The sequence below is a fragment of the Lynx canadensis genome, chromosome D1 (assembly GCF_007474595.2).
Source record: "Lynx canadensis isolate LIC74 chromosome D1, mLynCan4.pri.v2, whole genome shotgun sequence".
Lineage (NCBI taxonomy): Eukaryota > Metazoa > Chordata > Mammalia > Carnivora > Felidae > Lynx > Lynx canadensis.
In genome coordinates, this window is record NC_044312.2 from 29,344,029 (window position 1) to 29,370,694 (window position 26,666).

Below are 26,666 nucleotides of genomic sequence, written 5' to 3' on the forward strand. Positions count from 1 at the left end.
GGACGCTTAACCGACTGCGCCACCCAGGCGCCCCTTTTTTTTTTTTTTTAATTTTTTTTTCAACGTTTATTTATTTTTGGGACAGAGAGAGACAGAGCATGAACGGGGGAGGGGCAGAGAGAGAGGGAGACACAGAATCGGAAATGCAGCTCCTCTTGAAACCCACCTCCCACTCTATCTTGCTATTTCCATCCTCATGCTGTTGTTTGTTCATCTCAAATATCTCCAGCCCCAAACCCCTTGTGTCTCCAGGCAAACTCCTTCCTCACATGGAAGCTACAGCTGAATTAGTGCTCTTCCCTATATCCCCATGATACACTAAGCATCTCCATGTGGCACTTAACACATTTTATCCTAATGCTCTCTTTAAGAATCTGTTTCTGATACTAGAGCTGAATGCTGTATACTCCTAACATCTGCAGGGCCCTGGGCAAGAGTTCAAATGGAGGCCTACATGCCAAGCCTATACATTTTAAAGTTATAAATCAAGCCATCACATTATAATTAAAATATATTCTATGTCCCTACCTTGGTAAGTACTCCTTTATAATGGCCTACAAGGCCAGGTCTAGATTTGGAACCTCTGGACTCCCCAAGGCCAGGAATATGGTATGAGATTAACTGTCCTGGATCCTGACCCTCTCTTAATCCTCCTCTCCCCCCTGGTTGCACCTTGCTCTGAGAAGGATCTATGTATACCTGTGGGGACACCTCAGGCCACACCTCCAGGCTCTGCCCACCACCCTTTGCAAATGACCCCTGGGTATCTGTTCAGGAAAGATAGCCTTGGGGGAGGGGCTGGGAATCGTTTTGGTGAGGGATTTGTGATCTCAGTACGCAGAACACTTTATAAAGGGAGATCACAGGTGGCCACGTCCTTCAGATCTGTATATCCCTCCTTCCAGGGAAGAGGCACAAGCAAAGGGAGGAAGGTGGGGCCATCCAGTGCCTATGTCACTCTTGCCTAGGCAAGGGCAATCCTGTCCCTAACCCTATCCACTGTTAGCATCTAAGAGGAGTTCAATAATTATTGGGTAGATAAATAAATAAAAGAATAAATAAATCATTTTTACAAGCATGCATGACATTTTACTTTGCTGGATAACAATGGGTAATACATAGCCTAATTGTACCATTTAAGGACAATAAGATGGAGCTCTGAGTTTGGAAAATATAGTGTATTTCAACATTATCACAAATGTTACCTGTTAAGTTTAGTTAGAGAATTAAATATTTTATTTAGTGAGTTCATTTGTGCATTAAGGGCATATAGAATTGACATAATGTAAAGAACATAAACTCTAAATCAGGCTTAATCTTTATGAGCCTTAGTTTCCCTACCTATTTGGTGGGAATAGTAATAACACTATACACTAAAATTATAAGTAAAACATTTAGCACTGACTCTGGCACTGATCTTTCTTAACTCATGCTTCCATACCTTGGAGGACAATTTTGTGAGTTGCAGACTATAGGGCTAGCTGAGTAGGCACTTCAGTGTTTGTTGAACTTCAATAAACCCAAGCAGAAAATGCAAGCAATGGGAGACATAGGGTTCAGAAACATGGCAGACTCAGGTAATTAAAGACTTATGTCTTCTTTCTGCAAACACATAGAAATGTCAGATATAATATGACATAAAGAATTAAATATACACCTGATCTCAAAGTATAAAATAATTCCCTAGTGGCAGGAAAACAAAACAAGACGTGATTTAAAACCAGAACACTCCAGTGAGCAGATACTGTGGCAGGTTTTTTAAACTTTGATATGGACCTTGGACCTGGAAGATAAGGTTTAAAAAATCCATACAGAAACGGATGTGGCCAAGGGTCCTTACTCAATTGGAAGCTGGAACATAGAGCCTTGCATGAAGACACTACTCTCTAAGGTTTGTCTGTGTCATAGGAAACTAACTAAAAGAACCCAGAAATTCTACCTATCAACCCAGAGAAGCAGAGAATCTGCCTGAGCTGTACTCTGAGTAAAAGTGACTAAAAAATTTGTTAAAACTTAGTCACACATAGATGTAGTGTCTGAAATCACATGGTACTAAAATTTCACATAAACTGCAAATTCTGAAACACCGGAGGTTCCAGTAAAACATATGCAAAATATGCCCTTAGGGAATAGACCCAACCCACAAGTAATAAGTGGAACTCCTACAGGGAACAGAAAAAACAAGTAAACAAGCAAAGCCCAGAAAACTGCAACCACTGAGGAAAGGAACCATAGTGCCATGAGTCAGTGAAGAAACAAAAGGTCTACTAGCACACCCAACTCAGAGGTGAAAGACAATACAGTTATTATGTTTAAAGCAATTGAAACAACAAAAGAAGAAATACAAATAATGGGAGATTGTTTTAAGAAAATGTAGAAAACCTCGTTTAAAACAAACAAACAAACAAACAAACAAACAAAGCAGAGGTTTTACTAAATGCTAGACACTGGTAAGAATTTTATATGTATTACCTCACCCGATCTTTTTAATCTTAACAACAGTCCTTTGAGGTAGATACTATGTTTACTTCATTTTTAGAGATGAGGAAACTTGTACACACAGATATTAAATATAGCTCAAGATCTTCCACCTCTTGAGGACTAAGGTCAGAATTTAAACCCAGACTATCTTGGAGAGTTTTCTCTTTATCACTACAGGCAACTATGGAATTTCAGGAAATGAAAAGGATACTCATTAAAAACAAACTCAGTGACCAGCAGAAGATTGGATACATTTGAGGACAACAATAAGGAAATTGAAAATATATATAAGGAATTCCTACAGACTACCTCATGGAGAAAAGATGTAGAAAATATAAATAAATGTGGAGGATATGAAAGTCATAAAGATTAAAATCCAATGGTCCAGATGCCCCTGGGTGGCTTAGTTGGTTCAGCATCCGATTCTTGATTTCAGCTCAGGTCATGATCTCGTGGTTCATGGGTTCAAGTCTTGCATCGGGCACCGCACTGACAGTGCAGAGACTGCTTGGAATTCTCTCTCTCTCTCCCTCTCTCTCTGCCCCTTCCCTGTTCATACTCTCTCTAAATAAATAAATAAGTAAATAAATGCAAGGGTCTAACCTATTACTAACAGGAATTTTAGAAGCAAGGCATAGCGATTTAGATTTACAAAGTATACTTCATCTTAAGCAAGAAAAATACCAAAAAACAAATGTAAACATGAATATATCATAATTAACCTCTATTACACCAAAGACAAAGAATTTCCCTAAAGAATAACAAGAGAGAAAAAATATATATAGATTACCTGAGAACAAAAATTAGACTGATAACAGCAGACTTTTTATCAGCAAAAGCATAAAGCAGAAAACCATCAAATAACTAAATCAAAATGATAATTTAAAAACAAAGCAAAAGTTTCAATCTAGAATTTGACACTCAAATAATCTGTACATGAGAAAAGCCTGAATAAAGCCTCTATCACCTAGGCAAATAATGAAGTTGTGAAATTGGCAAACTTATTCTAAAATTCATATGGAATTACAAATGACATAGACAAAACTGAAAAAGAACAAAATAGGAGAATTCATGCTTCCTGATTTCAAACCTTACCATAAAACAACAATAATCAAGAAACTATAATACTGGCCCAAATATAAATGTACAGATAAATGAAACAGAATTCAGAGTACAGAAATAAATCCACGTATCTATGATCAACTGATCTTTAATTAAGGTGCCAAGATCACTGCATGAGGAAAGAATAGTCTTTTCAACAAATTGTGCTGAGAAAACTGGATAGCCACATGCTAAGGAATGTGAACCCCCATCTCATACCATATGCAAACATTAGCTCAAATTGGATCATAGAATTAAATGTAAGAGCTAAAGCTACAAAATTCTAAGAAGAAAAAACAGGGGTAAATTTCCATAACCTTGAATTGGGAAAAATAGTATTAGATATAAAACAAAGAGTATGAACAAAAAAAGAAAAAAAAATAACTAAATTGGACTTTATCAAATTTAAAATGCTTTGTGCTTCAAAATACACCATCTAGAAAGTGAAAAAGAAAAAACCAAAGAATAGGAGAAAATATTTACAAATCACATATCTGATAATAGACATATCTGGAATATATAAAGAACACTTTCAACTCAATATAAAAAGACAACCCAATTAATAAATGGGCACAGGATTGTAATAGACATTTCTCCAGCAAAGAAGAATAAATAAAGCAGTTGTACAACTGACCAGCAGCATACGAACAAATGCTAAATATCTTTCTTCATGAGGGAGGGAAACAGAAGTCAAAAGGACAATGACATGCCACTTCACAATCACTAGGATAGCTATAGTAAAAGGGATAATAACATATATTGCTGAGTATGTGGAGAAGTTAAAGCACATATATGCTGCTAGTGGGAATGTAAACTGGTTCAGCTGCTTTGGGAAACACTCTAATAATTCCTTAAAAAGTCAAAACATACAGTTACTGTATGAACCAGAAATTCTACTTCTAGGTATATATCCAAGGGAAATCAAAACATATGTCCACACAAAAATGTTTACATGAATTTTCATAGCAACATTATTCATAAAAGCCCAAAGGTAGAAACAACCCAATGCTTATCAACTGATGAAGGGAGAAACAAATTTCTAAATTCATTCAATGGTGTATTATTTAGCTACAAAAAGGAATATAGTATTGATATATGCTCCAAGAAGCGAGTCACAAAAGAACAAAATACTAATATATATATATATGTGTGTGTGTGTGTGTGTGTGTATAAATACTAATATATATGTGTGTGTGTGTATATATATGTATATAAATACTAATATATATATATATGTGTGTGTGTGTATAAATACTAATATATATATGTGTGTGTGTATATATGTATATAAATACTAATATATATATGTGTGTGTGTGTGTGTACACACACACACACACACACACACGTACAACATAGAATCATATTATATGATCCTATTCATATGAAAGTCTAAAATAAAGAAATCTATGGAGACAGAATATAAATTAATAGTTGCTTGGGGCACCTGGGTGGCGCAGTCGGTTAAGCGTCCGACTTCAGCCAGGTCACGATCTCGCGGTCCGTGAGTTCGAGCCCCGCGTCGGGCTCTGGGCTGATGGCTCAGAGCCTGGAGCCTGTTTCCGGTTCTGTGTCTCCCTCTCTCTCTGCCCCTCCCCCATTCATGCTCTGTCTCTCTCTGTCCCAAAAATAAATAAACGTTGAAAAAGAAAAAAAAAATTAATAGTTGCTTATGGACGGTGGTTGGGGGTGATGGTGGTAGTGGCGGTGGTGGTTGGATATTCCAAAATTGACTGTGGTGATGATTGCACACATCTGTGCATTGAATAAGAGAAACAATTGAAATGCACATTTTAAGTGAATGAATTATAGTTTAGTTTCAGACCATCATTAAAGGCTATATTTCAAAAAAAAAAAAGAAAGGAGAAAGAAAGAAAGAAAGAAAGAAAAGAAAGAAAGAAAGAAAGAAAGAAAGAAAGAAAGAAAGAAAGAAAGAAAGAAAGAAAGAAATTGAGCCCAGAATGAAAAACAGAATGTTTTGAAACACTGGTCAAAAAAATTCATAAATACACTGATATCTAGTAATTACAGCTACATATAAAAAAATAATGATAAGAATCAAAATATTCTGTGGACCTAATATTGTTTAGGGGAAAAATTAAGACATCAGCTAACTTTAAAATTTAAATCAGAGTCACATTATTTAAATTATTAAAAATAAAGTATTATATAATATAATACTATATATCCATTTTTATATATATTACCTTATAGGCTAGAATGTGGTTAGTTTTGTTTTTTTTTTTTACATGTGTTAGATATGCTTGAAAATAATATTATTCTCTACATTTGGGGTAAAATATCTTAAATGTGTTCATTGGAAAAATGAACATCACCCATCAATATGCTATTCACAAAATGTACATGGAATAGAGATCTTAAAGTTTAGAGAAAAAAATATGGGAAGAGTCAATAATTTGAAAGGGTCATTGGTATAGCAAAAATAATACGATTAAAATAACTAAAACAGCTTAAAAAAATAATATTTTTAATTTTTATTTTTATTTTAATTCCAGCGTAGTTAACATATAGTGTTATATTAGTTTCAGATGTCCAATGTGGTGATTCAACAATTCTATACATTATTAAGTGCTCATCATGATAAATGTACTCTTAATCCCCTTCATTTATTTCCCCTGCCCCCACTCAATTCCCCACTGGTAACCATCAGTTTATTCTCTACAGTTAACAGTCTATTTCCAGTGGCGGGGTGGGGGGTGTCTCTTTTTTTTCTTTCTTCATTTGTTTTGTTTCTGAAACTCCACATATGAATGAAATCATGTGGTATTTATCTTTCTCTGGCTGACTTATTTCATTTAGCATTATAATCTTTTGATCCATCCATGTTGTTGCAAATGGCGAGATTTCATTCTTTTTATGGATACATAGTATTCTACTGCTTGTATATGCCACATCTTTTTTTTTTTTTTTTTTTTTTTTTTTTTATCCATTCATCAATTGATGGACTCGGGCTGTTTCCATATTTTGGCTATTGTAAATAATGTGGCTATAAAAATACAAGTGCATGTATCTCTTTGAATTAGTGTTTTTGTATTCTTATGGGAACTATACCTTAGTGAGATTGCTGGATCCTTGAGTAGTTCTATTTTTAACTTTTTGAGGAAGCTCCATACTGTTCTCCATAGTGGCTGCACCATTTTGCATCCCTGCCAACAGTGTGTGAGGGTTTCTTTTTCTCCACATCCTCCCCAACATCTATTGTTTCTTTTGTTGTTGATTGTAGCCATTCTGACAGGTGTGAGGTGATATCTCATAGTTTTGAATAGCATTTCCCAGGTGATCAGTGATGTTGTGCATTTTTCATGTACCTGTTGGCCATCTGTATGTTTTCAGATGTTCATGTCTTCTGCTCATTTTTAATTGGGTTACTTTTTTTTGGTGTTGAGTTATAGAAGTTCTTTATATATTTTGGATACTAACCCTTCAATGTATATGTCATTGGCAAATACATTCTCCCATTCAGTAGACAGTATTTTAGTTTTGTTGATTATCTCCTTTGCTGTGTAGAAGCTGTTATTTTGACTTAGACCCAATAGTTTATTTCTGCTTTTATTTCCCTTGCCTTAGGAGACATATCTAGAAAAATGTTGCTATAGCCAACATCAGAGAAATTACTGCCTGTGTTCTCTTCTGGGATTTCTATGGTTTCAGGTCTCACATTTATGTCTTTAATCTATTTTGAGTTTATTTTTATGTATAGTGTAAGAAAGTGGTCCAGTTTCATTTTTTGCATGTAGCTATCCAGTTTTCCCAACACCATTGAGAACTCTTCCCATTGCCTATTATTGCCTTATTTGTTGAAGATTAATTGGGCATATAATCTTGGGTTTATTTCTGGGCTCCCTATTCTGTTCTATTGATCTATGAGTCTATTTTTGTGTTTTTATTACAACAGCATTGTAGTATGTCTTGAAATCTGGGTTTGTGATACCTTCAGTTTTGTTCCTTTTTTTCAAGATTGTTTTGGCAATTTGGGGTCTTTTGTGACTCCATTCAAATCTTGGGGTTATGTGTTCTAGATCTGTGAAAAATGCTGTAGGTATTTTGATAGGGATTACGTTAAATATGTAGATTACTTAAGGTGCTATGAACATTTTAATAATGTTCTTCTAACCCATGGGCATGGAATATCTTTCCATTTTTTTGTGTGTCATCTTTAATTTCTTTCATCGATATTTTATAGTTTTCAGAGTACAGGTCTCTCACCTCCTTGGTAGAGTTTGTTCCTCAGCATTTTACTTTTTGGTGCACTTGTAAATGGGATTGTTTTCTTGATTTTTCTTTCTGCTACATTATTAGTGTCTAGAAATACAATGGATTTCTGTGTATTGATTTTGTATCCTGTGACCTTTTTGAATTAATTTATCAGTTCTACTTTGTTTTTTGTTTTTTGGTTTGTTTTGTTTTGTCTTTTTGTGTGTAGAGTCTTTAGGATAATATTTTGTCATCTGCAAATAGTGAAGGTTTTATTTCTTCCTTACCAATTTGGATGTCATTTATTTCTTTTTGTTGTCTGATTGCTGTGGCTGAAACTTTCAGTACTATGGTGATTGAAAGTGGTAAGACATGACACCTTCATCTTGTTCCTGATCTGGGGGGAAAACTCTTAGTTTATCACGATTGCAAATGATGTTAGCTCCGGGTTTTTTTATATATCACCTTTATTATGTAGATGTATGTGCCCTATAAACCTATTTTGTTGAGGGTTTATCATTAATAGATGTTGTACTTTGTCAAATGTTTTTTCTGCATCTATTGAAATGATCATGTTTTCTATCCTTTCTCTTACTGATGTATTGTATCATGTTGATTGACTTGCAAGTATTGAACCATCCTTGCATCCCAGGAATAAATCCCACTTGATTGTGATGAATGATTTTTTAATATATTGTTAGAATCATTTTGTTAATATGTTGTTGGGGATTTTTGATCTATGCTCATCAGAGATATTGGCCTATAGTTTTCTTTTTTATAGTGTCTTTATCTGGTTTTGGTATCAGAGTAATGCTGGCTTTATAGAATGAATTTGCAAGTCTTGCTCCCTCTTCTATTTTTTGGAATAGTTTGAAAACAATAGGTATTAATTATTCTTTACATGTCAGTCAAATTCATCTGTGAAGTCATCTGGCCCTGGACTTTTGTTTGTTGAGAATTTGTTGATCACTGATTCAGTTTCATTGCTGGTAACCAGTCTGTTCAAATTTTCTATTTCTTCCTTATTCAGTTTTGAGAGGTTATGTCCCTGGGAATTTATCCATTTCTTCTATCCATTTCATCCAATTTGTTGGCATATAATTTTCCATAATATTCTCTTACAATCCTTTGTATTTCTATGGTATTGGTTATTATTTCTCATATTGTACTTCTAATTTTGTTTGAGTCCTCTCTCTCCTTTTTTAAAGCAGATGCAGATTGAAAGTGAAGGGCTGGGAAAAGCATTTATCATGCACATGGAAGTGAAAAGAAAGCCATGGTGTCTTTACTAATACTGTACAAAGTCGACTTTAAAACAAAGACTCTACCAAGGGACAAACTACATAGTCATAAAGGGAAAAATCCAACAAGAAAATATAACAATTTTATATATTTATGCATGCCATAGAAAGCACCCAAGTCCATAAAAGCAGCTAATAACAAACATAAAGGAGTACTTGACAGTAATACAATAATAGTAGGAGACTTTAACACTCCACTTACATCAATGAATAGATCACCCAAACTGAAAACCAACAAAGATACTGTGGCTTTGAATGACACATTGAACCAGATGGATCTAACAAATATATGCAGAACATTCCATCCTAAAACATCAGAATACACATTCTTTTCAAGTGCACGTGTCACATTCTCTAGATTAGAACACACATTAGGCCATGAAACAAGTCTCAACAAATTCAAAATGATTGAAGTCATACCATGCATCTTTTTCTACCACAACACTATGAAACTAGAAATCAACCACAGGAAAAAAATATGGAAAGAACAAAATACAAGGAAGATAAATAATATGCTATTAAACAATGAATGGGTTAACCAAAAAATCAAAGAGGAAATAAAAAAATAGATGGAGAGAAATGAAAATGAAAACACAACAGTCCAAAACCTTTGGGATGCAACAAAAGCTGTTCTATGAGGGAAGTTTATAGCAATACAGGTCTACCTCAAAAATTTAAAAAAAAAATTCTCAAAAAAAAATCTCAAATAAATAACTTTATACCTAAAGGAGCTACAAAAAGAGCAACAAATAAAACCCCAAAACAGTAGTAGGAAGGAAATAATAAAGATTAGAACAGAAATAAATGAAATACAAACTAAAACAAAACAAAACAAAACAATCAATAGAACAGATCAATGCAACCAGAAGCAGGTTCTTTGAAAAGATCAACAAAATTGATAAACCTGTAGCAAAACTCATCACAACTGACATTTTTGAGTCATGGCTATGTTTCAAGCATCACACTAAGCCCTGTAATTAACACATTGATTCAAGGCAATATTATGAGGTATATCCTACCAGAATTATAGGGTGTAACTGAAAAAGTCCAAAATTGTAGCATAAGTTTTTAGTACATATCTTCCAGAAACCATGACATCAACTAAGCTAAATATAATAAGCAAATCTGACCAAATAAACATATCTAAAACTCTGAACTACAAAATTTAAAGACTGAATGTTCTTTTTAAATATTTAAAAATACTGATCACATTCTAAGACATAAGCTTAATCTGGAAAAATACCATAGGAGCACCATCACAGAGAACATATAGCATTAAAAAGTGAAATACAAATGCTAGTCAATCATTAGAAGTTGGTATGAAATATTAAGCACGGGCTAATGACCCACGGATCAAAAATATTATAATAAAAATTATAAAATAGGTAGACACAAATGACAAAATGGTACATATAAAACTGAGTACTACATAAAAGGAAATGTATACCCTTCATTGTATACATTAAGCAAGAATAAAGAAAATTAATCATCTAAATGTTCAATTGAAAATATTAGAAAATAACAATATACAAAAGTAAAGAAATGAAATAAAGTTAAGAATGTTATCTATTTATATGTTATTTATATTATGAAAATATATTGCATTTATTATAAATTTACTTGTACTTATATAATACAATGTAATTTATGTATAGGTGTTGTATGTGATTTTATTTATATAATAAATAATAATGAAATAGAGGATCAATAAAACTATTTCTTTGAAAAGAGTCATTAAAAAGATACAAAGGTAAAATGAAGGTAAGCAAATTAGTAATGAAAGACTGTATATGCCAGAAATTCAATATCAATTGTTTAAAACGTAAGAAAATGCCATGATTCTCAGTCGGTTAACCATCTAATTCTTGGTTTGGGCTCAGGTCATGTTCTAGCATTTCGTGGGCTCGAGCCCTGCGTTCAGGCTCTGAGCTGACAGTGTGGAGACTGCTTGAGATTCTTTCCCTTCTTCTCTCTCTCTACCCTTCCCCCACTAATTTTCTCTGTCTCTCTAGAAATGAATAAACTTAAAAAAATTAAAAAAAGAAAATTCCATGATTAACTTAATACCTATGATGCAAAACTTATGTGAAATAAGTAAATTTTATTTAAATATTAAATGATTAATATTGACTCAAAGAAAACTTAAAAAAAACTTGAGTAGATTTATCAGCAGCAAAATGTTCAATGAAAAGGCATTTTTTTTTTTCAAAATAAAGCACCATATGGTTTGACTGGTGGACTTTACAAATTCTTCAAACATCAATAACTTCTATGTAAGGCAAGTTCTTCCAGCTGATGAGAAAAACCACACACATTACATACAGGTAGTTTTAACAGCCAGGCTTTAAGATGAGCCAATGTTTCTCATCTCCTGGTGTTTAGGCCCCTCTCATGATGAATCATGGTTGGTGTATGGCCAATCAAAAACTGCAGAAGTGTCACTCTATGACTTCAACTTAGGTCATAAAACACACTGCAGTTTCAGTCTTGAATTATTTTTCTGGTGGAAACTAAAAGCTATACCATGAGAATACACAAGTAATACTGAGAGATACCCATATAAAGAAGTACTGAAATTTCTGGCCAACAGCCAGCACCAATGTGCCAGCCATGAGAGTAGACTTTCCAGTCTCATTCAAGCCTTCATATGATTGTAGCCCAACCAACATCTTTACTGCAATTTTGTAAGAGGCTGTGACAGAAGCTAATGGGCAGCGATGAGCAACTAACTCATTACTAGATGAGTTTGATACCTAAACTCATAAAAAATAATACACAAAAAGAAAACATATAGACAAGATTTACAAACAAAAGTGAAAGAATCTTGAGTATTAGTACATCAAATCCAACAATGTGTATGAACATGTGTGCATGTATGTACAAGTAAAATCAGACATAAATAAAATAGTTTATTTTAGGAATTTAGGTATTAGGTGCAATTTAGGAATCAGATAGTTATGGAAGAAAAAAACATAATTTCAAGAGATATAGTAAAAGAATGTAATAAAAGTAAATTCCAATTGTTGATTAGAAAGAAAAAAATACTTTAGAAATCTAGAAACACAAAGGATTATCCTTAAATAATTCTCCACTCCCAATAAAAGCACCTCTGTCCAGAATTTGCAGTAAGTATAGTACTTGGTGGTAAAAGATTAAAAGTATTTCTTCATTTAAGAAACAAAACAGATGAACAGAGAGGAAGGAAAGCAAAAATAAGATAAAAACAGAGAGTGAGAGAAACCATAAGAAACTCTTAAATACAGAGAACAAACTGAGGGTTGCTGGTGGGGTGTTGGGTGGGGAGATGGGCTAAATGGGTGATGGGCATTAAGGAGGATACTTGTTGGGATGAGCACTCGGTATTATGTGCAATTGATGAATCACTAAATTATATTTCTGAAATCATTACACTATATGTTAACTAACGTGGATTTAAATAAAAAAATAAAAGAATACTGTAAATAAATAAATAAATAAATAAAAGCATTTCTTCAAAGTGAGGTACAAGAAAACTATGATTGCAATCACTTCTATTCAACATTTTACTTAAGCATAAAGACTATAGTATAAAAACACCCAAAGAAATGGATCTTTAAGAAATTTTTAAGTGTAATTGTCATTATTTATGATGTGAAACATCTCAAGGAACACGAGATGGTTAATTTTATTTGTTAACTTGGCTAGGTCATGATACCCAGATATTTGATCAAGTAATATTCTAGATGTTTCTCGGAAGTTAATTTTTTGAAGGGATTAACATTTATTTTTTAACTTTTTTTAAATGTTTATTTTTGAGAGAAAATGCATGCTCAACTGAGGGAGGGGCAGAGAATGAAGGTGACAGAGGATCTGAAGTGGGCTCTGTGCTGATAGCAGAGAGCCCGATGTGAGGTTCAAACTCACAAACTGTGAGATCATGACCTATTCTGGTGAGATTCTTACCTGACTAAGCCACCCAGGTACCCCAACAGGATTTAAATCAGCAGATTTTGACTAGGATTGCCCTCTGTAACAGGGGTGGGCTTCATCTATTCAGTTGAAGACCTTAAGAATAAGACTGACATCCCCTAACGAAAAGGAACTTCTGTCAGCACACTGCCTTTGGACTCAAAATGCAACTTTTCCTTGAGTCTCCAGTTTACTGTCCTACCCTGAAGATTTGGAAATCATGAGTCAGTTTTGTAAAATCTCCTCTCTCTCTCTCTCTCTCTCTTTCTCTTTCTGTGGTGTGGTGTGTGTGTGTGTGTGTGTGTGTGCATATTATTAGTTCTGTTTCTCTGGAGACCCTAACTAATACAACATAGACACTATTACACTTAATAAAATTTAAAAGATTTAAGAATTCAGAATAAAGTAGACAAAATGTACTATCATTTTGTGATAGTGTTTCCATATACCAGCAAAAATGTATTAAAATATCATTCCATTTAGATATGTGACACATATATAAAATCCCATTTAAAATGGTAGTAAAAAACTAAGATGTTTAGAAATAATTCTAAAATCGATAAGGAAAACAGTTTTGTAAAAAAAATTTTTTTTGAATGATTATAAAAAAGAAAAGTTATACAGTGTTCCTGCGTGGCTCAGTTGGTTGAGTGTCCAACTCTTGGTTTCTGCTATGGTCATGATCTCACAGTTCTTGAGATTGAGCCCTGTGTCATATAAAATCTTTATAATCTTAACACACAGTGAAAAAACACAATTGGGGGGAAAATTGGGTAAAGGATATGAATAGGCAATAACCAGAAGAATAAGCTTGGATGAAGAATAAATATTCAAAAAGATGTTCAGGCTTATAGGAAGCAAAGAAATATAAATTAAATTAAGAATGAGTCCATAGTTGCCAAATGCAAAACCAGATAATCTAAGCTAAGCATATGTACTATGTATGCTAGTCAGTCTGTATATAATAGAGAATATATACTCACCATTTATGTTACAGTAAGGTCCCTCCTTCCCTCCTCCTACATGCAGCCCTGTTTACAGTAGCATTATTTATAATAGCCAATATATGGAAGCAGACTAAGTGCTGCTTGACTGATGAATGGACAAAGCATATGTGTATATATATCACATATATACAGCAATTTACATCTGTGTACAGATAAATACTTTTGTATATGCAGGATACTGCTGCTGCATATGCATGATGGATTCTCTAGGGCATATACGAGAAATGTAATAGTTGGATTGTTTGATACTTTTCAGTTCCAGGAATTAATGCCAAATTCCACTTTAAAGTAATTATATTCCATTATATAACTGCATATATATATGTATACATATATACATATATATACACATATGTGTATACACATATGTATATATACACATGTGTGTATACACATATGTGTATATATGTATTGTGTATGCATATGTATATATGTACACATATATGTATATATATATATGTATACATACACACATACACAATGGAATACTTATCAGCCATAAAAAAGAATGCAATCTTGCCATTTACAATAACATAAATGGAGCTAGGGAGTATAATGCTAAGTGAAATAAGTCAGGCAGAGAAAGACAAATACCATAGGATTTCAATCATTTGTGAAATTTAAGAAACAAATGACCAAAGGAAAAAAGAGAGAAAGAGAGAGACAAAGTAACAGTCTCTTAGCTGTAAAGCACAAACTGATGGTTGCCAGAGGGGAGGTAGGTGGGGGGATGGGTTAAATAGGTGATTAGGATTAAGGAGTGTACTTGCCCTGATGAGCACCAGGTGTTGTATGGAAGTGTTGACTCACTATATTGAGCACCTGAAACTAATATAAAACTGTATGTTAACTAACTGGAACTAAAATAAAAACTTTAAAAAAAGTTCCTTCCAATGAGGAACTACACACACACACACACACACACACACACACACACATAGACACATATATACATTTCAAAAAAAAAAAAAATATATATATATATTTAAAATTGGGCAAACAATTGGTATAGATATTTCTCCAAAGAAAACACAAAAAAGATCTTGGAGTTAGCTATCAGGGAAATACAAATCAAAACCACATTGAGAAATCCCTTCATACCCAGTAGGCTGATCACAACGAAAAAGACATATAATAGTGAGCATTGATAAAGATGGAGATAAATTTGAACCCCCATAGATTGCTGGTGGTAATGTAAATATATATATATATATGTATATTTGTAGTGTAATATATATATATCAGTATAATATATATTAGTATATAATATATACTTAGTATATATATATTAGTAATATATTATTAGTAATTAGTAATATATATTAATATAATATATATATTAGTGTAATATATACATATATACATATGTATACATACATATACATATAGATATATTTGACATGTATATATTTGACATGTATATATCAACAAGCGACTTGATGAACCCTGGGCAGACAAGCCAGTCACCCGGGCACCAAGGGACATAAACATATTTAAAAAAAGAATGTGTTGAGTCCATACTCTTCAGATTGGGAAAATCTGGGAATGTGGTGAGTCCATACTCTTCAGTTTGGGAAAAAGAAAGAAAGTGAGAGAGGAAGGAAAGAAGGAAGGAAGGAAGGAAGGAAGGAAGGAAGGAAGGAAGGAAGGAAGGAAGGGGGAGGGAGGAAAGGAGGGAGGGAGGGAGGAAGGAAGGAAGGAAAGGAGGGGGAAGAGAAAGAATATGCCTGACAATAAAAGTTGTTCAGAAAACGCATAGAGAAGAGGAAATCTTACATGCTCCTGTTAATTGTTAAAAAAAAAAATAAATAAAACTACTTTAGAAAGGAATTTGGCATTAGTTCATGGCACTGAACATTCTCAAACAATCCAACAATTACACTTCTCACATACGGGAACAGGATTGGGGAAGACAGTATGGAAAGGGCTTCACTGATGCCTATTCATTTTATTTTATTTTATACACCAATGTATGTAATAAAAACATCTTATTTATATTATTTATATTATATATAAATATGTGTGGTAGAAAATGCAAAAAAAAGTTAACATTTCAAATATCTGGCTGATGAGTGAATTTTTGCTGCCATTTTTCCATACATTTGAATTTTCCTCTTCTCTCAAATACTTCAGAATTTTTAAAATTTAGTAATGATTAACTTTCTATAATTATATAAGATAGATCTTTAAATGAGTGGAAATTCTGTTTTTTTGTTGTTGTTGTGTACTGGATCAGTTTTATTGTGATATAATGCAACCATTTAAAGTGTACAATTGGAGCGCCTGGGCAGCTCAGTTGGTTAAGCATCCAGGTCTTGATTTCAGCTCAGGTCATAATCTCACAGTTCATGGGACTGAGCCCCTCATGGGGCTCTGCTCACTTGGGATTCTCTCCCTCCCTCCCCTCTCTCCCACCCACCTTGTCACTTTCCCTTTCTCTCTCTCAAAATAAATAAATAATTTTTTTAAAAAGGTGTACAATTTACTGTTTTTAGCATATTCACAGAGTTGTACAACCAGCACAGAAAGTTTCAGAGCGTTCCCATCTTTTCCAAAAGAAACCCCATGCCACTGAGCAGTCAATTTCCATTTGCCTCACCACCCCTCCATTCCATGCCCTTGTAAACCATTTATCTGCTTTCTAGATATTTCATGTAAATGGAATCATATACTATGTGGTTTTGGTGTGTGTGTGTGTGTGTGTGTGTGTGTGTGTGTGACTGGCTTCTTAGCATACTGTTTTCAAGGTTCATCCATGCTGTAGCACATGTCAGTGCATCATTTCTTTTTATGGTTAAATAATATTCAGTTGTATGGATGTACCAAATACTATTTATTCGCTATTTGATGACCATTTAGATTGTTTCCCCTTTTTTGGCTATCATGAATAGTGCTGCTATGAATATTACTACAAATTTTCATCAGAATATACGTTTTCATTTCTCTTGATTATGTACCTAGAGGTGGAATTGGTAGATGATTTGGTTCAACCCTTTCAGAAACTGCCAGATTGTTTTCCAATGAGGTTGAACCACTTTACATTACCACCAGCAGTCTATGGGGGTTCCACTTTATCTGCATCTTCATCAATGCTCATTATTATTTGTCTTTTTGGTTGTGGTCAACCTAGTGGGTATGGAGGGATTTCTCATTGTGGTTTTGATTTGTATTTCCCTGATGGCTAACTCCAAGATATTTTTTTTTTGTGTTTGCTGGCCATTTGTTTATCTTCTTTGGAGAAATATCTATATGAATTGTTTGCCTAATTTTAAAAATTTAAGATTATTTGTCTGATGACTATGGAAGGTTAAGAGTTCTTTACATAATCTAGATGAATGTTCATTTTCAGTATATGATTTGCAAACATATTCTCCCATTCTGTGGTTTTTCTTTGTACTTTCTGGATAGTACCCTTTGAAACACAAAAGTTTATAAATTTGATAAAATCTAATTTTTTTTCTTTTGTTAATTGTGCTTTTGTATGATATTCAGGAGATTTCACCCACCTATGACATTGTGATTTAGTTAATTTTTTCTTCTTGGTATGTGGCTCCTCCTAGCACACAGTTCCTAAAAATCCTTAGAATTTCCAAAGTGATAAGAGTACCTTCTGTTATAACTTAGGTTTTGTTCCCAGCTCCTGATATAGTTCCAGGGTGATAAAGATGTCTTTTTTTTTTTTTAATTCAAAACAATCCCTTTTCAACTACATCTGAGTTTATATTAATGAAGTGAGTTTTGTATACCCCCTAAATAACCACAGAGTGAAGGCTGGTCATCAGGAGAACCAGTTCTATGATAGAAGGGTTGAAACTTTAAGCCCCTCAATCCACACTCCCAGGGAAGGAAGTGAGGCTGTTGGTTGAATTAATTCCAGATGGTCAATGATTTAATCAATCAATCGTGCTTACAAAAGGAAAACTTCAGTGCTCGCTTCGGCAGCACATATACTAAAAGGAAAACTTCATTAAAATCCCAAAAGTATGGGGTTTAGAGAGCTTCTGGGTTGGTGAACTAGAACACATCTGTCTGCTTGGAGAGTGTCCCAATCCCAGAAGCTCCTGTACTTGGGACCCTTTCTGACCTCACCCTTCATCTGGCTATTCATTTGCATCCTTTAATATATTCTTTGTATTTGTTTTTTGTTTTGTTTTGTTTTGTTTTGTTTTTGAGAAAGAGAGCACAAGTGGGGAAGAGGGGCAGAGGGAGAGAGAGAGAATCTCAAGCAGGTTCCATGTTCAGCATGGAGCTCCATGTAGGACTCAATCCCATGACCCTGAGCCGAAATCAGCAGTTAGACCTTAACGGACTGAGCCATCCAGGCGCCCCTTTAATATATCATTTGTAATAACCCAGTAATCTGGTAAGGAAACTGTTGTCCTAAATTCTGTTAGTGGTTCTAGCAAATGATAAAACCTGTGGAGGGGTTCATAGGAACCTCTGATTTGTAGCCAAGTTGCACAGTGGTTGTAGTTAACCCGAAGACCAATTGCAGTTTCTTTTGCAGGGGTGAGGTGGGGGCATCTTGGAGGACTGAGCCCTTAGCCTGGAAGGTCTGTACGAACTCCAGGCAGTTCATGCCAGAATTGTGTTAAATTTTAGGACACCCAGCTGGTGTTGGAGAATCGTTTGGTGTGGGAAAAAACATCTGGTATCTGAAATGTTCTAGGAAGTGTTGGGTGTAGATAGAGTGGTCAGTAGAGGGAGAAACTAAGATTTCCTTTCACTACCCAAAGTCATGAAGATTTACTCCCATATTTTTCTTCCATGAGTTTTACAGTTTTCACTCCTACATACAGTCTATGATTCATTTTGAGTTAATTTTTATGTATGGTGTGAGAAAACATTCCAATTTCATTATTTGCATGTGCCTATGCAGTTATCTCCGCCTCATTTATTGTAAGGATTATTCTTTCCCCCCATGAATTGTCTTGGCAACCATGTCAAAAACCAATTGACTACAAACGTGAGGATTTATTTCTGGACTCTCAATTCTATTTCATTGATCTTTGTCTACCCTTAAGCTGGTATTACATTTTCTTGATTGCTGCAGGTTTGTAGTAAGTTCTGAAATTGGGAAGTGTGATTCTTACAACTTTGTTACTTTGAAAGTTTTTTTTTTTTTTTGGCTATTCTGGACCCTTATATTTCCCTATAAATTTTATCATAAGGATATCCAACTCAGAAAAGAAGTCCACTGAGGTTTTGATAAGAATTGTGTTGAATCTGTTGATCAATTTGCCTTCAGAGTAATATTAAATTTTGTAGTCCATGGGCATTGAGAACACTGGGTATCTTTCCATTTATTTAGGTCTTCCTTAATTTCTTTCAGCAATGTTTTATAGTTATCAGAGCATAAATTTTGCAATTATTTTGATAATATTTTTCTAAGAATTTAATTCTTTTTGATGTGATTATATATATAATTGTTTTCTTAATGTCATTTTTTGAATTCCTCATTGATAGTGTATAGAAATACAAGCAATTTTTATAGTGATTTATCCTGCAATCTTGGTTAACTCTCTCAGTAGTTGTAATAGAGTTATAGCAGTTTCCTTAGGACTTTTTACATACAAGATCATGTTATCTGTAAAGAAGATGTTGTTTTACTTATCTCTTTCTAATCTGAATGCCTTTTTTTTATGAATAATTTCCTTAACTGGAACCCATAGTTGAATAGAGGTGGTGAGAGTGGACATCCTTACCTTGTTTCTGATTTTTAGGAAAAGCCTTTGACTTTTCAGCATTAGTATAATGTGAACTGTGGGTTTTTCATAGATGACCTTTATCACATTCTTGCTTGTTTTTTTTTTTTTTTTCCAAAAAAGTGGTGTTGAATTTTGTCAAATTCTTTTCTGTACCAGTAGGATGATCATGTGTGTTTTTTTCCCATTACTCTGTTAGTATGATGGTTTATATTAGTTGATTTCCAGATATTAAACAAACTCTACATTATTGGTCATAGTGTAATCTTTTTTTCATATATCACTGTCTTCAGTTTGCTTATATTTTGTTGAGAATTTTTGAATCTATATTCTAAGAGATATTGTTCTATAATTTTCCTTCATAGTTTCTATTTTTAGTATCAGAGTGATAATGACATCACAGAATGAATTGCAAAATATTTCCTGATATTCCATTTTTTGGAAAAGTTTGTGAAGAACTGATGCTATTTCTTCTTTATTTGTTTAGTAGAACTCACCAGTGAGACCATCTGTACCTGGACTTTCCTCTGTAGATAGTTTTTTGATTATTAATTCCACTTATATACTTGTTATGGGTTTAGTCAGATTTTCAATTTCTACTTGAGTTAATTTTAGCAGTGCACATCTTTCTTAGAGTTTGTCTATTTAATTGAGTTCTGTAATTTGAAGACATAGTTTTTCATCATATTTCCTTACCATCCTTTTTTATTTCTGTATGGTGACTAGTGATGTGCCCTCTTTCATTTTTAATTTTAGTAAATTGAGTCTTCTCTCTCTTTCTCTTGATTGGTCTAGCTAAGGATTTTATGATATTGTGATAGTGATGTATGGGGACAGAGGGTAGCTATACTTGTGCTGACCATAGTGTAATGTACACACTTGTCGATTATGAAATTGTACACCTGAAACTAATGTAACATTGTGTGAACTATACTCAGATTAAAAAAAAAAAAGATTTGTTGATTTTGTCAGCCTTTTAGAAGAACCCACTGGTAGTTCTGCTTTAGAATGATTTTTGACACAGACTTCCATTTGATCTTTTTTATACCAGAAGTCCCAAAGATTCATGCTTATAGAGAGTGTGAGGTCTTCCAGAATGGGAAAAGCAGTTCTCTTTCACTGTCGTTATATACCAGAATAAGATGTCATCAGTTCCTAGTATAATAAATGTGAGGAACACAAATTAGGTTGTTTTGTTACATAATCCTAAGAAACTTTCAATTGCATTGAATATGAGCAGTTTAGAAAATTCTGAGATTACAGTTTGAAGCTGTTTTTAGAGACAGATGAGAACTTTATCTTATATCAAGTTTTCTCTTTCTTGTGTTTAAAATAGATGCTTTCATTTCTTATATTTAAGTCTTAGCCTATCTTCTGAGCTCTACACTCATTAATTCAAGGAATATTTATTGTGAGCTATTGTGTACCATGCATGATTCTATATGCTTCTTATACAGAACAGATGATGTTCCTACCCTCAATAATTACATTTTGTACTGAATCAAATTTTCAACTTTGGAAATCAGTATTTTTAAGACACTTCATAACTAACACCGTTCCATCCCTCCAAAAAATCTAACATCTCACAATACCACTCTTGATTCCTCTCTCTACAAATCTGTCACTTTACCACCCATGCCACCTGATAGGGTTTAAGACCCAGTCATCATCATCTCAATATATATGACCAATCACCAGATTCAAGCCAAATCCTAGAAGCCATCCTTGATTATTTTTTTTTCCTCATAACCAGCACAAAATATTTCGCTTCTGACTCAAATCTATATCTGGAATCAATTCACTCTTTCCACCTTCATTTGTCCAAATCATCATAGTCTCTGAGCTCTTAATTCTGTTCCCTCCTTTCCAATCCATTCTCTACCTAGAATCCAGAGTGATCCTTACTTAATGTAAATGAGATCATATCACCCCTCCCGGCTCTTAAGGCCTTTCCTTGGCTTTCTATTGTATGTAAAATTAAGCCTAAATTATTTGAAACAGACTTGCATACCTAGTACTTTTTTGTCTCTCTGGCTTCTTCATGAGTCACTCCCCTACTTACTCAATATGATTTATGCTCACTAGCTCTTTGGTACCTAGTGGTCATTTGTTCAACGGATCAATGAAGAATTGATCCTTAAAGATTTCTTACTAAAACCTTTTTATGATCCAATTATTTCTTAATTAATTCCCTACCACAGAGACTTTCTGAATTATATATCCTGAACCTAACAAAAACCAACAACAGAAAATAAATATGAATTTAAAATATACCCCCAAATTAGATTTTTCTCAGTATCAGAAGATGTGGGTTCAATGAAGTTCTACTTTCACACTGAGCACTAGCACTGAGCATCAAGTCAAGACATTTCAGAAATTAAACTTTCTCCTGGTTCCAGAAATATATTAGAGCAAAAATGCTCAATTCCTTCCAGAAAGAAAGTCTTATTTCCACCGGTAGATGGAGAAGGAGAGAGAATGGTCTTTGAAGCAATATGTTTTGTGGCCTTTTGCTAGTGGAATGCTTTTTCTTCCTAGCACTTAGATTTGACTTAGAATTAAAGGAGGGAGAAATAAGAACCATAGCTTCTTTCTTCAAGTGATCAGAACTGCTTGATAGAAGGTCTTTAACAAGCTCCCACTGTAACAAGCTGCTGTTGTTTTCATGTTTTGGAATGGCTTAATCCTATACATGATAGCATCCTCAAACAGTAAGTGCATTAAGCTGTGACAGCTTTCCACTGACCTAAGCAATTGCATTAGGAAAACGCCATTAGCAGCTCCCTCTCTTCATTTGTTCTCCCCTCCTCCTCCCTACCAGTAAAAGCTATGCTCAATACCACTATTAAATTACCCTTAGAAATACGCTTCTCAAAAAAAAAAAAAATCAATGCACATGTGTTTTAACACTTGTCACAGATAGATCAAACGACCAATCTAACATATATTATTCCACCTAAAAGTTTACATTTTCAACTAGGTTCTTTGGGTGGCACATTTATGACTTCACATCCAAACTAAGATAAAGAAAAGCAATGGGTGGGAGTGTGAAAGAGAATAAGAATGAATCTCACTATTATTCCAAGCACTTTTTCTGTATTTATGTAGTACTTAATGGTGAATATAGAACAACCTGGTGAGTAAAAGTGGTGGTACGGGGTAGCAGGGAGCCAAAGCCCTAGAGCCCAGATTTGCCATGATTCAACTTATTATACGCACCCTTTACTAACGAATTTAAATTCACTTCTTATTCTGATCATTTCCTCTTGTTTAATCATGACCCACTTTCTATCAAAAGTCAGGATGGTACGGTTACTAAGGCATAGGAGCTCAAACCAGCACATGACTCAGTACTTTTGTGAATGTATGAATTTAGGCAGTTTACTTAATCTCTCTGTGTTTCAATTTCTTAATATACAAATAGGGACAACATCAGTACCTAACTTAGAGAATTGTTGTAAGGATTAAATGAGTTTAATAAGCAAGACATTCAAAACAATTCCTGGCATATTATAAGCCATGTTAACTATTATTTTCTTAGTATGTTTATTAAGAAGAAAAATTATCATTCCTGATAAGGATACTTGATAACAATTATGTAATTAATTTCCACTTTCAGCCATGGTGGAGTAACTGCATTAGACCAACCCTACGGTCATAAACAGTTATAAAAGATATGACACAGCTGTTTTCAAATAATTAACAACAGGCAGCACAAGACTGCAATGGCTAAGAGGTAAGTCCCACAGTTGCCCAGGGTTCTATCTCAAGACAAATTCCCAAACACGCTGCAGATGCTCAGTGTCACACCAGAGTACTGTGTTCCTGCTAAGCTAAGGTGGCAGAGATCACAGTCAGGAAAGCTGGAGATGCTGGGGTCTACAGGGAGGGCCTTGGAGAGGAGAAAACCGTGCAAACAGCTAGCCTCAGAAATCACTAGGGGAGTCACCTACAAATCTGTAGCTGAGGGAGTCGCTGATTGGGCAAGATAGCCAAAGGTATGCCAGATAACAGCTACTGTGGGGTTAAGAACACAACATAGGTACCACAGGTAGTGCTGGGGGGAAAGCAATGCCCAGAGATTTGGAGTTTATACCCTGTTAGAAGGATCAGATCTACTTTTTAACACACTGGGTTCCAGCTGAAACACCAAAAGGGTGGACCTGAAGAGTCAGAGCCACAATAGAGCAACAACTACTCTAGATGCTCTCGGCAAAGCCTAAAATAAAGCCCTACCAAGATTTAAAGTGGATACAGAGTTTGGAGGCTGAAACCTGGCAAGTTAGGTCGATGTGATCAAGTCCGTGATTGAGCTGCCTGCTAAAATGAGAAGCGATAGTCTTCAGAATAAGGTCATAGAATCTAGGGACTCCACAATGTATTATCCATAATTTCAATATTCAGTCAAGTCAATATTTATGAAAAGAAAGTTGGGGCGCCTGGGTGGCGCAGTCGGTTAAGCGTCCGACTTCAGCCAGGTCACGATCTTGCAGTCCGTGAGTTCGAGCCCCGCGTCGGGCTCTGGGCTGATGGCTCAGAGCCTGGAGCCTGTTTCCGATTCTGTGTCTCCCTCTCTCTCTGCCCCTCCCCCATTCATGCTCTGTCTCTCTCTGTCCCAGAAATAAATAAACGTTGAAAAAAAAATTTAAAAACAAACAAAAAAAAGAAAGTGAAAAATATGAACTATACTTAAGAGTAAAAACGGCCAATAGAAGCTGAACTCAAGACACCCAGACGTTGGGCTTAGCAGATATACTTAAATCAGTTATCACAAATATGTTCAAAGAATTAAACAAAGATGTGTTCACAAATTATAGGGAAATATAGTCTAAATGCATAAGCAGATAAAGAACCTCAACACAGAAATGAAAACTATTGAAAAATAATAACCAAATGGAAATTCTAGAACTGACAATTACACCACTAAAATTAAAAATTCATGGGATGGACTCAATAGCAGATTCATGAAAAAAAATCAGTGAATTTGGAATCAGACAAATAGACATTATCCAATTTTAACACCAGAAAGAAAAAAAAATAATGAAAGTAATTACAGCTTCTGGGACACATAAAATACTATCAAAATGGTTAATTTACGTGTAATTGGTGTCCCCCCCAAAAGGAGAATGATAGTGGGCAGATATTTGAAAATATAACGACAGAGAACTTCTCAAATTTTATTTTAAAAATCGCATGAAACTATAGATCCAAGAAGTTCAGCAAGCATCAAACAGGATAAATATAAAATAACCACACACACACATACACGCAAACACACACACACACACACACACACACACACACCATAGTCAACTGCTGAAAATCAAAGAAAAGGAACACCTTAAATATAGGTACAATCACAATACTCTGGCTTATCATCAGAGAAACAGAGTATGGAAGACAATGATGGGACAACCTCTCTAAATTGCTAAAGGAAAAGAAAGGGTCAACCCAGAATTCGATGACGAGTGAAAATTTTATAAGCAATAGTGAAATAAAGAATTTTTCTGTAAGTGAAAACTTGGAAAATTTGTTGCCAGCATATTTGCAAAACAAGAAATATTAAAAGATTTTTCTATTCAAAAGAAAATGATAACCGATGGAAACTCAAATCTAGATAGGACAGAAGAGCACCAGCCATAGTAAATAAGTAAGTACATTTAAAGTACTATGTTTACTTACTTCTCACATTTTACTTAAAAAACACTGACCGTTTCAAGCAAAATGATAACAGTGTAAGGTGGAGCTCAAAACATATGCAGAAGTAAAAGTTTTGAGGGGCACCTGGGTGGCTCAGTCAGTTAAGAATCCAACTTTGGCTCAGGTCATAATCTCACAGCTTGTGAGTTCAAGCCCCACATCAGGCTCTGTGCTGATAGCTCAGAGCCTGAAGCCTGCCCTGGATTCTGTGTCTCCTTCTCTCTCTGCCCCTCACCCACTTGCACTCTGTGTCTCTCAGAAATAAATAAATGTTTAAAAAAATTTTAAAAAGATACGCAATAATCACACAGAAACCAGGGACAGGTAAATGAAGTGGACAATGGGAAGTGAGAATCAAGGAGTGTCAGGTGTGAAGTGTAAAGAATTAAGGATGCATCTTGTTAGTTGTAGAAGAAGCACTAAAAATAATAATAGTTATATATATATATATATATATATATATATATAGCTAGAAGTTAATGGAAGAAATAAACCAGAACTCTAAAAATACTGAATTAACATGAAAGAAGACTAGGAAAGGAAAAGTAGAAAAACAAAACAAAACAAAAAGTACAAATTAAAAAGAAAATAGCAATGTGATAGACTTAAATTAAACCAAGACAATAATTATATGAAATACAAATAGATTTGAAATCTCAGTAAAAAGCAGAGATTACCAGAATGAATAGAAGAGTGAAACCCAACTATAACCTATCTACAAAAGATGCTTTTTTAAATGTTTATTTTATTTTTGAGAGAACGGGGGAAAGAGAGAGGCAGAGAGTGAGGGGGACAGAGGATCCTCTGCCGTTAGCAGAGGGCCCTATGTGGGTGCTTGAGCTTGCCAACCTTGAGATCATGGCCTGAGACAAAGTTAGACCCCTAAATGACTGAGCCAACCAGGTGCCCAAACAAAAAATTCAGTTCAGGGGCACCTGGGTGCTTCAGTCAGTTAAGCATCCGACTTTACCTCAGGTCATGATCTCATGGTTCGTGGGTTCAAGCCCCACATCGGGATCTGTGCTGACAACTCAGAGCCTGGAGCCTGCTTCAGATTATGTGTTTCCCTCTCTCTCTACCCCTCCCCTGCTTGTGCTTTGTCTCTCTGTGTCTCTCAAAAATGAATAAACGCTAAAAAAATAAAACAAAAACACAAAAAAAGAGGAAAAAATGCATTTTACATAAAAAGATATAGACAGGTGCACATAA

The 26,666-nt window shown here is 34.5% G+C and overlaps 1 protein-coding gene across 2 annotated transcripts in view; it reads right to left on the minus strand.

The window, feature by feature from the left end:
* The window catches only part of OPCML (opioid binding protein/cell adhesion molecule like), a 1,096,360-nt gene that overhangs the window by 344,686 nt on the left and 725,008 nt on the right, over positions 1–26,666 (minus strand). The window lies entirely within an intron of this gene.